Source organism: Sapajus apella, unplaced genomic scaffold (assembly GCF_009761245.1).
Source record: "Sapajus apella isolate SASKATOON/1434 unplaced genomic scaffold, GSC_monkey_1.0 scaffold30, whole genome shotgun sequence".
Classification (NCBI taxonomy): Eukaryota; Metazoa; Chordata; class Mammalia; order Primates; family Cebidae; genus Sapajus; species Sapajus apella.
Window position 1 is genome coordinate 21150130 of NW_022436970.1, and position 12846 is coordinate 21162975.

General features: G+C 35.6%; 1 long non-coding RNA gene across 1 annotated transcript; it reads right to left on the reverse strand.

Annotated features, from left to right (window-relative positions):
* Nucleotides 1-1405: 1405 nt before the first annotated feature.
* On the reverse strand, nucleotides 1406-12338 carry LOC116561680. Its single transcript, XR_004273555.1, has 3 exons — nucleotides 12327-12338; nucleotides 6403-6406; nucleotides 1406-1525 (listed from the first exon to the last, which is right to left on the reverse strand). It is a non-coding gene; the product is annotated as an uncharacterized LOC116561680 (long non-coding RNA).
* Between the last annotated feature and the right edge of the window lie 508 nt (nucleotides 12339-12846).

Below are 12846 nucleotides of genomic sequence, written 5' to 3' on the forward strand. Positions count from 1 at the left end.
ACACGCCATGTTGTGAAAGTCTCCCTGCGTCAGTACCTTGGCTATCAGCTTTGTAGTCACCTTTCAGCAGATCAAAGTTTTTTTGGAAAGAATGACTGCTGTATCAGCCTCAGCAGGCCCATATACACTGCACACACATCACAGTGAAACTCAAAGCACTCGTGGCGATGAGCAAGGACTCGGCGTGGTATTCCAGTGTAGGTCTCAGAACGATGCCTTCATTGCTGTAATTAGAAGAAATGATCTCAAACATTTAGTTCCAGTAAACTCCCTGAGAAGCGACATTCCTGACAGCTCGCTCCTGGGCTCTGTCGCTGCCACTGGGATATGCATGTCTTAGGGCGGGATGGTCTTCCCAATGCCATACCTGCCTGACCTCAAACACACACTAATCTACACAAGCACACGCTCGGTGCTGGGTTTCTTTCTCCTCAAAACTATGCATGTTCTTGTTCTAGAAGTCACCCAGGATCATGTCAGAAAAAGTGGAAAACAGATGGGGAGAAATAGAAAGGGAAGAAAGCAAATCACAATGTCCCTGCAGCAGATAGTTAGACTTTGGTGATGGAATTTTCTCCTATTACAGAAGATGCCTTGTAAACATCATGGAGAGTGGCCACACAATATTCTGTTCTGTGTTCATTCATTTCCCGTTCTCTAATGCTTGTGGCCACTAAATAATTTTCAATGTTGTTTTACCATTATGAGCATTATTATACATAAAATTGTCCCCATATTTTTGGGTAACTTCTTAGGATTTATTTCAAAATCAAAATTAGGTCAAATTTTAACCTAATAAAACTAGGTGGAAAGATGCAAGGTCAAAGGATATTGATGTATGCCTCTAAATTGTTGTCCAACATAATTGAAACAGCCCAGCAATCTTTAACACTGCTTAACCACATGTTCACCAGCAGTGTGTTATCATTTTCTGGAAATATTTAAAAAATTGCATTAGACTATTATTATAATTGAACTTTCCCTGTGTGTTTGTTAGTAGGTTGTGAAAAATTTTCATGTGCCTCCTCCATTTATCAACTATGTTTATGATGGTTTTTCTAATTGCTTGCATTATTTCTTTACATAGTATAAATATTTCTCCTTTGCTACTATTAAATATATCAACTTGTTTGATTGAGTTTTGATTTATTTTGTGTGTACATCTCTTTTTACATTTTTAGGTAGTCAAATATATCTGTTTCTGTATTTATTGTCATACTTTATATATTAACCTATATTTCCTCTTGGTTATTTATTAATTTTACTTATTTATTTATTTTGCTTTGCAAATGTATCTGGAGTCCAATTTGTGAAGATTCTGTTTTCTAAATACTGAAGCAATGAACATTGCACATGTCTGTTTAGTAGAACGATTTATTTATTTTTTATTTTTTTGATACATATCCAGTAGTGGGATTGCTGGATCAAATCGCAGCTCTGTTTTAAGTTCTTTGAGAAATCTCCAAACTGCTTTCCACAATGGCTGAACTAATTTGCAGTTTCAACAATAGTGTATAAACGTTCCCTTTTCTTCTCAGCCTCACCAGAGTCTATTGTTTTTGGCTTTTTCGTAACAGCAGTTGTGACTGCTATAAAATGGTATCTCACTGTGGTTTTGATTTGCCTTTCTCTGATGATTAGTGATGTTGAGTATTTTTTCATTTGTTTGTTGGCTGCTTGTATGTCTTCTTTTGAGAAGTGTCTGTTCATGTCTTTTGCCCACTTTTTAATGAGTTTATTTAGGTTTTGCTTGTTGAATTAAGTTCCTTGTAGATGCTGGATATTTGACCCTTATTGGATGCATAGTTTGAGAATATTTTCTTGCATTCTGTAGATTGTGTTTACTGTGTTGATAGTTTCTTTTGCTATGCAGAAACTCTTAGTTTAATTAGGTCCCATTTGCCCTCCTCCTATGATGATAAAATGCCTGTTGGTTTAGGGCCCACCTAATGACATCTTCTTATCCTGATTACCTGTAAAGAACCTCTTTCCACATAAGGTCACCTTCACAGGTCTAGGAGTTTGGATTACCACATATTTTTTTCAGACACACAAATTCAACCCATAACAGAGATGGAGACTGGAGATACCACACATGCACCAAGCATGTATGGCAATGTGTATCACTTACACAATGGGACTCACAGCAGGGCAGCCCCCGACACTTGTCCAGAAAGGTGAAGGAAGTGGTGAGTAACTGTAGCTTTTATAATGGTAGGGGCTGGGTTTCTGGAAAGGGCTCCTGAGTGCTGAGTGGTTTGCATAGTTTGAACTTCCCACCAGTATCAAAGCATGGGATACATAGACTTCATGATGGCCTTGCCAAACGTGAGGTACAAAAGGAAAAAGAAGGAGTTGGCCCCATTTTATCAACAACCATCAAAAAGGAACAGTTTCCTGGCCTATAAAGTTGAATTAAATATATTACCTTAGACACTATCTGTGATGGTTAAAGGAGCTGATGCCCACAAAACCCAGCATGGTTCCTCTGCCCCTCAGAGCAAGTGCTCGGTAAGGTAAAGCCATCAGCCATTATTATTGCATGTGTATAATGAGTTTAGATGTCCTAGATAACATCAAGGAAGGATTTTTTATTCCAACTTATTTAACATTTTTAAACTTAGAAATAGATCATCTATATCTCATTCCACATTCTGAAAAAAAAAATTGAGGTTTCTGACATTTATCAATTTCTTAAATCTTGAAGCCATCTGAGTCTGCAACCTTTATCACTTGTGAATTTTTCCTATTTCTTCTTTGGTTATTAACAAATCTGTTTTTTCTTCTCTCCTTCTGCAGTCAGTTGTGTAAATTTCGATTTTTGAAAAAAGTTTCCTATCTAATAAGACTATAATTCGTTCGTAGTTTTTCATAGTGCCTTCCTGTAACATGTAAAAGTCTCCCACATATCTAATTCATTTTTTAGTCATTTTTTCATAATTTTATCATCACTGCATTCATAAAACTTGAGCTTTTTCCATTCCTCCCAAGTTATTCCCAAAGACCGGTTCTCGAATTTATCATTTCTGCCGTCTTACTATTTTTCAGTTTATTGAGTTTTTCCCTCTCTGTCTCTTTTTCTATGTTATTTGTTTTAGGTTTTTGTTTTTGTTTTGTTTTGTTTTGTTTCCTAAAAGCTTGAAACAAAATCTTGGTGCTGGTATATTGATCCTTTTCTTTCTCTAAAGTAAAATAATAAAAAGAAAATAAAACAGGTACTTCACTCCGAAAACTATGTGAGCAGCTTTTGAAAATGTCTCTCCCATGTCATTATCATGGTCGTATTTCAAACACTCCAACGACCATCTTTTCAACTGCCTGCTTGATCCAGAGTACATTCAGAATATTATTTATTTCCAAGTGCTTTCAATTACTTTAACAATCACCATTTACCTCTACATTTTGCATCTAAATCCCCTGGAGAGATATAGAAAAATAAAAATTCCTCAATACTCAACCCCCAAACTTCCCTTTACTCTTCAGCGGATTCTGAGAGGAATTCCGTCCTCTCGGCCCCCTGGAAGTGGATTCTAGGAGGAATTCTGTCCTTTCTGCCCCCGGAAGTGCTCTTGCCAGGCCAATCAAGGGTCTCGATGCTGCCCCTCATTCTACCTTTAGCTTTCTGGACTTTCCTTCCTTCTCTTCCTTTTTCTTTCTCCTCTAGGCTCCCATGAGAACATGAGACTATGCTGAACGTTTTCCCTCCTCCTCAGCAGGTTCCCTTCTCTCACCTGCTTTTCCTCCTCTATTTGCCTCCCATGACGGGCTACCTAGGCCGGCTCGTTCCCAGCTGTCCTAATGGTGAAACTCCATTTCTACCAAAAATACAAACGTTAGCTGGGCATAGTGGTGGGTGCCTGTAATCCCAGCTATTGGGGGGGCTGAGGCAGGAGAATGACTTGTGCCTAGGAGGTGGAGGTTGCAGTGAGCCAAGATTGTGCCATTCCACTCAAGACTGAGAAAAAAAAAAAAACCCCCAAAAAAAAAAAAAAAAAAAAAAAAAGAATTGTGTACCTACTCATTTGTCTTTGCTGTATACATTTATGCAATATTACTTGTATAAATGTTCATAACTACTATGCCTTCTTATACATTTCACTTTTTGGTGAAATAAAGAATACAACTGGATATTCTTATTCATACCTAATGCTTTTGGCTTTAGATACCAATATTACAATTCCTGGGTATTTGTTTTTGTTCATTGTTGTTTTGTCACTTGGTTGGTATCTACTTTGTCTCCTGTATTTCCAGATACCTTTTAAAAATATTTCTGAATTATTTTATTTTGATGTGCTCATTGAAAATGGTATAGTATAGGATTTTATTTTGCTTTACTTTTTCACATTTATTTTTACTTTATTTTTTCACATAAAATATTTACATATCTACTCATTTCCTGGGTTGCCATAGCAAAGCACCACAAACTGAGTGTCTTAAACAACAGAAACTGATTCACTCAGAGTTCTGGAGGCCGGGAGTCTGAGTTTAGGCTGTCAACAGGAGGGTTCCTCCCCAGGGCTGTAAGGGAGAATCTGCCCCACACCTCTCACTCGGCTTCTGGTGGTTGCCAGCACTCTTGCCTGTCTCTTGGTTGGTGGGAAGATCATCCCAGTCCTTGCCTTTACTTTCATGTGTCTTCTCCCTGCAGTGTGCTCTGTGTCTCAATTGCCCTTTTACAGAAATGCATCAGTCATGTTGGATTAGGGAGCCATCCTACTACAATTTGACTTTGCTTTAACTAACACCATCTGAAATGATCCTATTTCCAAATATGGTCACATTCTACCTGTGGTTAGGATTTCAACATGTGTAGGGGCACCATTCAACACATAACGTAACTACTCTCAGATTTGATCTGACTCTGATCCTCATGTTTTATGAATTTGCATTTTATAATTCCTTCTAGTTTTCAATCTAATGCTCAGGTTCTTTTTGGATTTTAGCTTTATTTTTCTGTAGAGACCTGGTGGCTATAACATTCTGCATTGATTTGGGAAGTAGACATCTGTTACTGGTAGACTAATTTACAAGTGCTTATATTCAAGTTTTTAAAGAACACATTTAAACCAATATTTGACTAATTACAGGAGTCAATCATAGACAAACATCCCATGTTTGTCTAAAATAATAAAACAATATTTTTATTCATCTTAGGAAAATGAGTTAGGCATTTTCATTATTTTCTCTTCTTTGTTAACTTTAGCTGATTTATAAATCTTATTTCTCTTTTTCTTTATTTTTGAAAAAATAGATACTAATTCAATAAAAATAATGGTGGAGATAATATATTTTAATCATATTTAAAATAATTGTTTTAACATTTAATAATATCTGACCAGCCCTTTTTATAATTGAAATATTGTTGAAATATTTGTAAATTCACATGCAGGTCTAAGAAATATTACAAAGACATTCTTTGTCTACTTTACCCAGTCTTCCCAATGGTAATATTTTGCAAAGTCATAGCATAATGTCATAATTAGGATACTGACAATGTGACAGTTTCACTTGTATGCAGTTCTGTGTAGGTCATCCATGCACCATCTCTGTAACGACTGATCAGGTCCAAATCACAAGGACCTCAAGGACCTCCATCTTGCTCTTTTGTGACTCCACCCACCTAATGTCTTCCAACTACCACTTCCCCAACATGTCCTCCACTTATAAAATGGTGACATTACAAAAATGTTTTATAAATGGGATCATAGAATATGTTACTGTTAGGAATTGACTTTTTTCACTCAACATAAATCCCTAAAGGTTCATTCAAGTTATACACACACACACACACACACACACACACACACACACACACACACGAAATAACACATTTGAAAACTATATCTGGCAAGGGACTAGCCATATTAACAATTGATTCCCCTTATTGCAGAGTAGTATTTTATGTACAACAGTTTGTCTAGTCATTCACTGCTGAAGAGCATCAGAGTCAATTCCGGTTTTTGACTATCACAAATAAAGCTACTATAGACATTCCTATACAGATTTTTATGTTAACATAAGCTTTAATTTCTGTGGGATAGATGCCAGAGAGTACAAGTGCTAGATCGTAGGTAATTGCATGTTCGATTTTACAAGAAACTGCCAAACTATATTTCAGAGTGACTGTAACATTTTCCATTCCCACCAGAAATGTCAGTGACTCTGTTTCTCTGCATCCTCACCTGGTGTTGTCATTTTTTTATTTTAGCCATTTTGTTGAGTTTGCCCTAATATCTCATTGTGGTTTTAACGTACGTCTTCCTGATAACTGATGATACTAAACATCTTCTCATGTGTGTTTCTGCATCTGTATATCCTAGAACTTGAAATGCCTCTTCATGACTTTTGTCCATTTCCAATTGGATTATTTTTGTTTTTATGATTGACAAGCTTTTTTTTTACTGTTCTGCATATATTCTAGTCCTTCATCAGACATAGTTTGCAGATATGTGACAATATATATAATAACAAAATCAAAATTAATGAGGCAGAGCTAAAGAAAACATTGAAATATCCACAATTATCTCTCTCTCTATGCAGTTGAAAGATCAATATAAAATAACTTAAAAGGATATTTACAAATCTAAACATGACTATCAATCAACTTGACCTAACAGACATATGAAAATCCCCTGCAAACAACTCAGAATAAATGTTCTTTGCAAGTGCAGGTACACAGATGCATGCTGAACCAAGAAATAAGCTTAGTAAGGTTCAAAATATTTAACTCTTACAAAATATAATTTCTGACTTTAACAAAGTCAAGCCATAGTTTAATAACAATGAGAAATCTAGAAAATTCAAAAATTATAAAAAAAATAAAATACTTCTAATTAACCATTGGAACAAAGAAAAAAATCTACAGTAAGTTTAAAAATCTTTCAAACTAAGCACTAAGGAGAAAAATAGATCAGAATTTGTGGGATGAAGCTAAAGTATTTTTTAGAGGGAAGTGCATAGCTTTAAATGTCTGTATTAGAAAAATGCATTTAATCATCTAAGTTCTCACCATGAAGGCAGAGCAGAATGAGAGTTATCAGAGGCTGGGAAGGGAGGGCTGAAGAGAGGTTGATTCATGGGTACAAACCCACAGTTAAATTGAAGGAATAAATTCTAATGTTTGATAGTACAATAAAGGGACCGAAGTTCATAATAATTTGTTATATATTTCAAAATAACCAGGAAAGAAGATTTGAAATGTTCCCAACAAAAAGAAATAATCAGCATTTGAGGTGACAGACATTCTAAATACACTGATTTGATCATTACACATTGTATGCTGCATGTATCAAAATATCACATGCATTTCATAAATGTGGACAATTATTATGTATCAATAATAAATACATTTTTTAAAAGAAGGAAAATCTAGAAAAAGAAGACCAAACAAAACCCAAAGTTGATGGGTATACATAATAAAGCTTCTGAACAGAAATCATTGAAATAAAAATCAAGAGAAAGTTAGTAATCATTCAAGGTGATTTCCAGAGAATTAATAAAATTGTTAGGCCCCAAGTCAAAGTAACCAAGAAAAACAGAGAAAATGCAAATTACTAATATCAGAAATGAGAGTGTTCATCACTACTGATTCCATGAACATAAAGAAAGTAAAGAACATTACTAACAACTCTGTACCTATGAATACAGTAACGAAGGTGAAATGAATCAGTTCATTGAAACACACAAGCTATCAAAACTCACACAAGGAGAAATAGATGATCTAAATAGGCCTATAAGTATTAAAGAAATTAAATCAATAACTTTCTGAAAAAGAAAGCAGCAGGTCCAGATTATTTATTTATTTTTTTTTTTTGGTGAATTCCACTGAATATTTTCTTTTAAAGATGATTCCAATTTTTGTAATTCCTTCCAGAAAATAGAAACAGTGCACTTCCTAATGCATTCTACGAAGACAGCATTGCCTTAATGCAAAAATCAAATAAAGACATTATAAGAAAGAAAAACTACAGACCAACATTGCTGATGAACACAAATACAAAAATTCTGAATAAAATATTAACAAATCAAATTTAACCATATGTAAAAAGAATTACATACCATGACTAAGAGGAATTTATTCCAGCTGTGCAAGTCTAGTTCAACAATTGAGAAATCAGTTAATGTAACCCTTGACATCAGCAGGCTAAGAAAGAAAAATTACATAATCATATCAATGCATACATAAAAAAACACTTGAAAAAATTCAACATCTTTATATGACAAAAGCTCTCAGCAAATTAAGAATCCAGTGGAACTTCTTTAACTTGACAAAGGACATCTACAAAAACCTATAGATAACATCATTCTTAATGAAGAGAAACTAGATGCTTTCCCCTAAGAGCAGAAATCAGGCAAGGGTCTCATCTCACCACTTATGTTTATCATCAAAATGATAGTAGTAGTTACTGCAATAAGGTAAAAGGAAATAAAAGACATACAGATTGGCAAGCATGAAATAAAACTGTCTGTGCTAACAGATGATGTATTTTTTTTAATGTAGAAAATCCTTAAAAAACAAACCAACCCCAGAACCAATAAGCAATTATAGAAACATTGCAGAATACAGGTAAATACATAAAAGTCAGTTGTGTTCCTAGACATCAGCAATGAACAACTGAAGTTTAACATTTAAAATGCAATACAATTGATGTTAGCACCAAAAAATAAAATATTTAGGTATAAATATAGCATAATATGTATAGAATCTACACAAGGATAACTACAAAGCTTGATGAAAAATCAAGGCAGATCTAAATAAAGAGGAGCTATTCCATGTTCATGTATAGAAAGACTCAATACTGTTAAGACGTCAGTTCTTCCTGATGAGATATGTAGATGCAGTGAAATCTCAACCAAAATCTCATCAGGCTATTTCGTGAATATCAACAAACTGAATCTAAAGACTATACGGAGAAGCAAAAGAAAGAATAGTCAACACAACACTGAAGAAAAAAGAAGTTAGCAAACTAACGCTACCCAATTTCAAAAATTACTATAAAACTATAGTAACCGAAACAGCGTGGCACTGGTGAAAGAATATACAAGTATATCAATGAAACAGAATAAGGAGTCCCAGAAGCAGACCCATATAAATATAGTAAACAAGTCTTTGGCCAAGGGGGAAAAAAAACAATGGAGAAAGAATAGCCTCTTCACCAAATGGTGTTAGGCCAACTGGACATCCATATGAAAAAAAATTCTAGGCACAGCCTTATACCTTTCACAAATATTAACTCAAAATTATAGATTTAGATGTAAAACATAAAGCTATAAAACTTCTAGAAGATAACAGGAGAAAATACAGGTGTCTTTCGGTTTGATGATGAATATTTAGATACAACTCTAAAGCATAATCCATGAAAAATGTCAGTTTGTACTTACTAAAATTGAAAACTTTAGCACTGCAAAATGCACTGTTAAGAAAAATGTAAATACAAGCCACAGATTAGGAGAAAATAATTGCAAAACACGTATCTGTTAAAGGATTTGCGTTCAAAATATGCAAAGAACACTTCAAACTTAACAATAATAATTAAAAAAAAAACCAATAAAAACATGGAACAAAAGACCTGTACAGACATCTCACCTATGAAGGCGTACAAATGACAAATAAGCATATAAATGATACTCAGAATTATGTTATTAGGGAATTGCAAGTAAAGAAACAACATATCACTAAACAAATATTAGAACGGGTAAAATGCAAACAACTGAAAATAAAAATGCTGACCAGGATGTGGAGTTTCCAATTAGCTTGTTTTATTTGTATTTTTCTGCATTTTCTGGTTAATTTCAGTGGGATCATTAGTCTTCCACAAGTTCCTTCATATAGCTAACAGGAGTGGCATGATTTTGCTGACTTGAAAGTGCTACTTTAAAGTTTTATTTCATCATGTACTTGTTAAAGTAACTAGTAATTGGGAAAGAATTGTCTATGTTATCTAATGAATTGAGCAGAAGCCAGTAAGACCACCCAAGTTTGATTTATTTGTAATGTTTTCTTTTCAGGTCAATTCAATAAATGTTCATTGACTGCTCATTATGACATTATTTCCAGGACTACTTATAGTCCAACCATGAAATCAGAACCTCACATTTAATGTTACAACATTAAAATGCCATGAACAGATGCCTTTCTCCCATGGGAGCTCCAGGTCTACTTCTTGCCCTGTCTATTTCTCAGATGGGCTATATAGACTCCATTTTCCATACCATGACTGATTCTGCAAACCAAGAAGCTGGTGAAGTCAGAGCTTCCCCATAAAAAGAAAGCAGTTTCAGCCTTTGTATTACTGAGTTCCCATTTTCAGGATCAGGAAAGGAGAAAGCAACAAAAGTCAACTTATTTTTGCATCACGTCTTGTTTCTCTGAATCTCTCAAAACTGAACAATACGTACATAACTAATAAGCCACTTTTCCTTTACACATTTTGTGTTTGGATATCTGAGAGAAGGAAAAGGTCACCACTGTAAGGACACAATTATGATACAATGTGGAACACATCTATAGCAATGAAACTAGAGTCCTTCCCCCGACCTAATAAAAATATACTCTGTGTAGAAGAAAGACTTCAGTGTATGAAGTCAAACACGTCAAGTTCAAATGCTATCAAGTTCCAATACTAGCCCTAGCAATTCCAAAATAACAACTTTGAGCAACTACTTAACTTTCAATTGAGCATTTACCTGTCTGTACAAAGGGAATAGCAACATCCACCTCACAGCATTTTTCTGGCTATCATCTTTTACTTGAGGAGTAAAGGTAATCACCAAGGTCTACTTTGGTTAAATTAAACATAATAATTTAAAAAGTCAACATGCTGTTAGGTTCACTTTCAACTGCTTTGGAGAGCTGCCACTTTGGTTACATAAAAGAAAATTCATCCATATATCCATGCCAATCAGGTTTTTTCCCCGATGCAAGGCTTTCCCCTGCTGCCGGTCAACTTTCAGGGAAAAACGAAAGCTGTCAATCATTTGGCCATCTCAGTGCCCTTAGCAGTATTCTGGAGTTTCCTGTTTCCAATGCTGGATTCAAGACAAGGCTAAATAATTCACAACGTTACACCACGAAAATCAAAGACTTTTCAAAAATTTATAAGGATGAGATATTTGTTGCACTTAAAATAGCATTTTTTATTGGATGTTGGTGTTTGCATAGAAGCAATCAATAGTAGAGTGAAATAATTTCTGTAAGCAAACTTCTACAAAGAAGTGAAAGCATTCTTAAATATTGTGATTATACAAACAGGATTAATATACCTCAAAATACTAATAGTTAAATAACAAGTACCTAGTTTCAACCGAAAAAATATAGAAGCAACATTTTTCCATCTACTATCTGAGAAGTTCTACCATAAGCTGCGTAAAGAAGTAATCATGTTTCACTAAGATTTGCAGGATCAAACCGATTACATGGTATGTATTGTTAGTACGTCTGGTTACATGTGTTTCAAATTTATATTAAAAATAAGATGCATAATTTACCTATTTTCTGATTCAAAGCAGTGGATTTTCAGTAACCTGTCTGCTGTGGAAGCTGTACTAACCTTTGGACTGACAATATACAGTGTATTAAAATTGTGTAAGCAACAATTTCACTTGATGGCTTCAACATAAGAATATTTTAAACCACAATCCCCCTCCTACTTGAACAAATGTTCACCTCTGAGACTTCCAATAATTTTTTAAGAACACAAATATGGTCTAATCTTGCTTCTCAAAACAGGAATCTACTTCCACCCACCCTATTTCTACAAGAATACCTTGAAACATGAATTTTAATTCGCACTCTCCTGCAATTAGTATCTCATTAGTCCCTGGACTTCTTACTCCCACAACTCTAATAACTTTTTCTTAGCATTCATTCCCCTGCTGCTGTGGTAAAGATGGCCACCAGTCCTCCGCTGCCCCTCTCATCTGGGAGTGAGGTCTAGTTCCCTCCTGAATCTGCACTAGCTCCCTGTGTCTCTACAAGCAGGGGAGATGGAATGATGCTTGGCCAGGCCCAGGCTGCCTGGGAGTGAGCTGCTCCTGCCTGGTGCTCTTGAGTCCTGAGATGCTATGTAAGGAATCTGGCTATGCTGTTGGAGAGGCCTGAGGGAGAGGTCAGAGAGTACGTGAGAGGGACCAGGGGAGCCCACCCTCTGCCCTCCTCATCACAGTGCCAGGCATGAGTGTGAAGCTGCCTGGGGCACTCTGGACTATCCTAGCTTCCAGCTAAATGCCGCTAAGTGCCCCATTATGAGATATGACAAATGGTTGTTGTTTTCAAACGATTAGGTTTGGGGGTAGTTTCTTAGACAGCAAAAGATAACAGGAACAACTCTCTGCAGCCTGTGACCCTATTGGACAGACACCACTTTAAGCTTTCATTGCCTCTGTGTTGATTACGGTATAACTCCAAATGGTTTTCTTCCCTACAGTTCCTTCCGCTCTGTTCGTAATGATGAAACTCCCAAGGCGGGAACAGACGTTTAAACTTGTCTGTACCAATCCCTGATGTAGTCATCAGCCCCATCTCTTAGCACCAGCAAGCCTCCGGATGACTCCTTAGTTGGGGATTGGGAAATCCCTGTCTCTGGAGCTTTTCATTCCACTTTCATAGAATTTCAACTATATACCAACAAGTGTCTGTTTGCTTTTGGTGTTTATACCTCTCCTGAAGTATAAAGTTCACTGCAAATTAAAAAAACACAGCTTCATTGTTCTAGCTAGGATTCTTCCAGTAATAAAGACTAAATGCTCTTATTTTTAATTCTGTTAGCCACATTGCATTTCAGATCGTTTTATCGGATTTGTGTTGCTGTTGTTACTCTTGCTGTTGACATGTCTGTTGTCACGTAC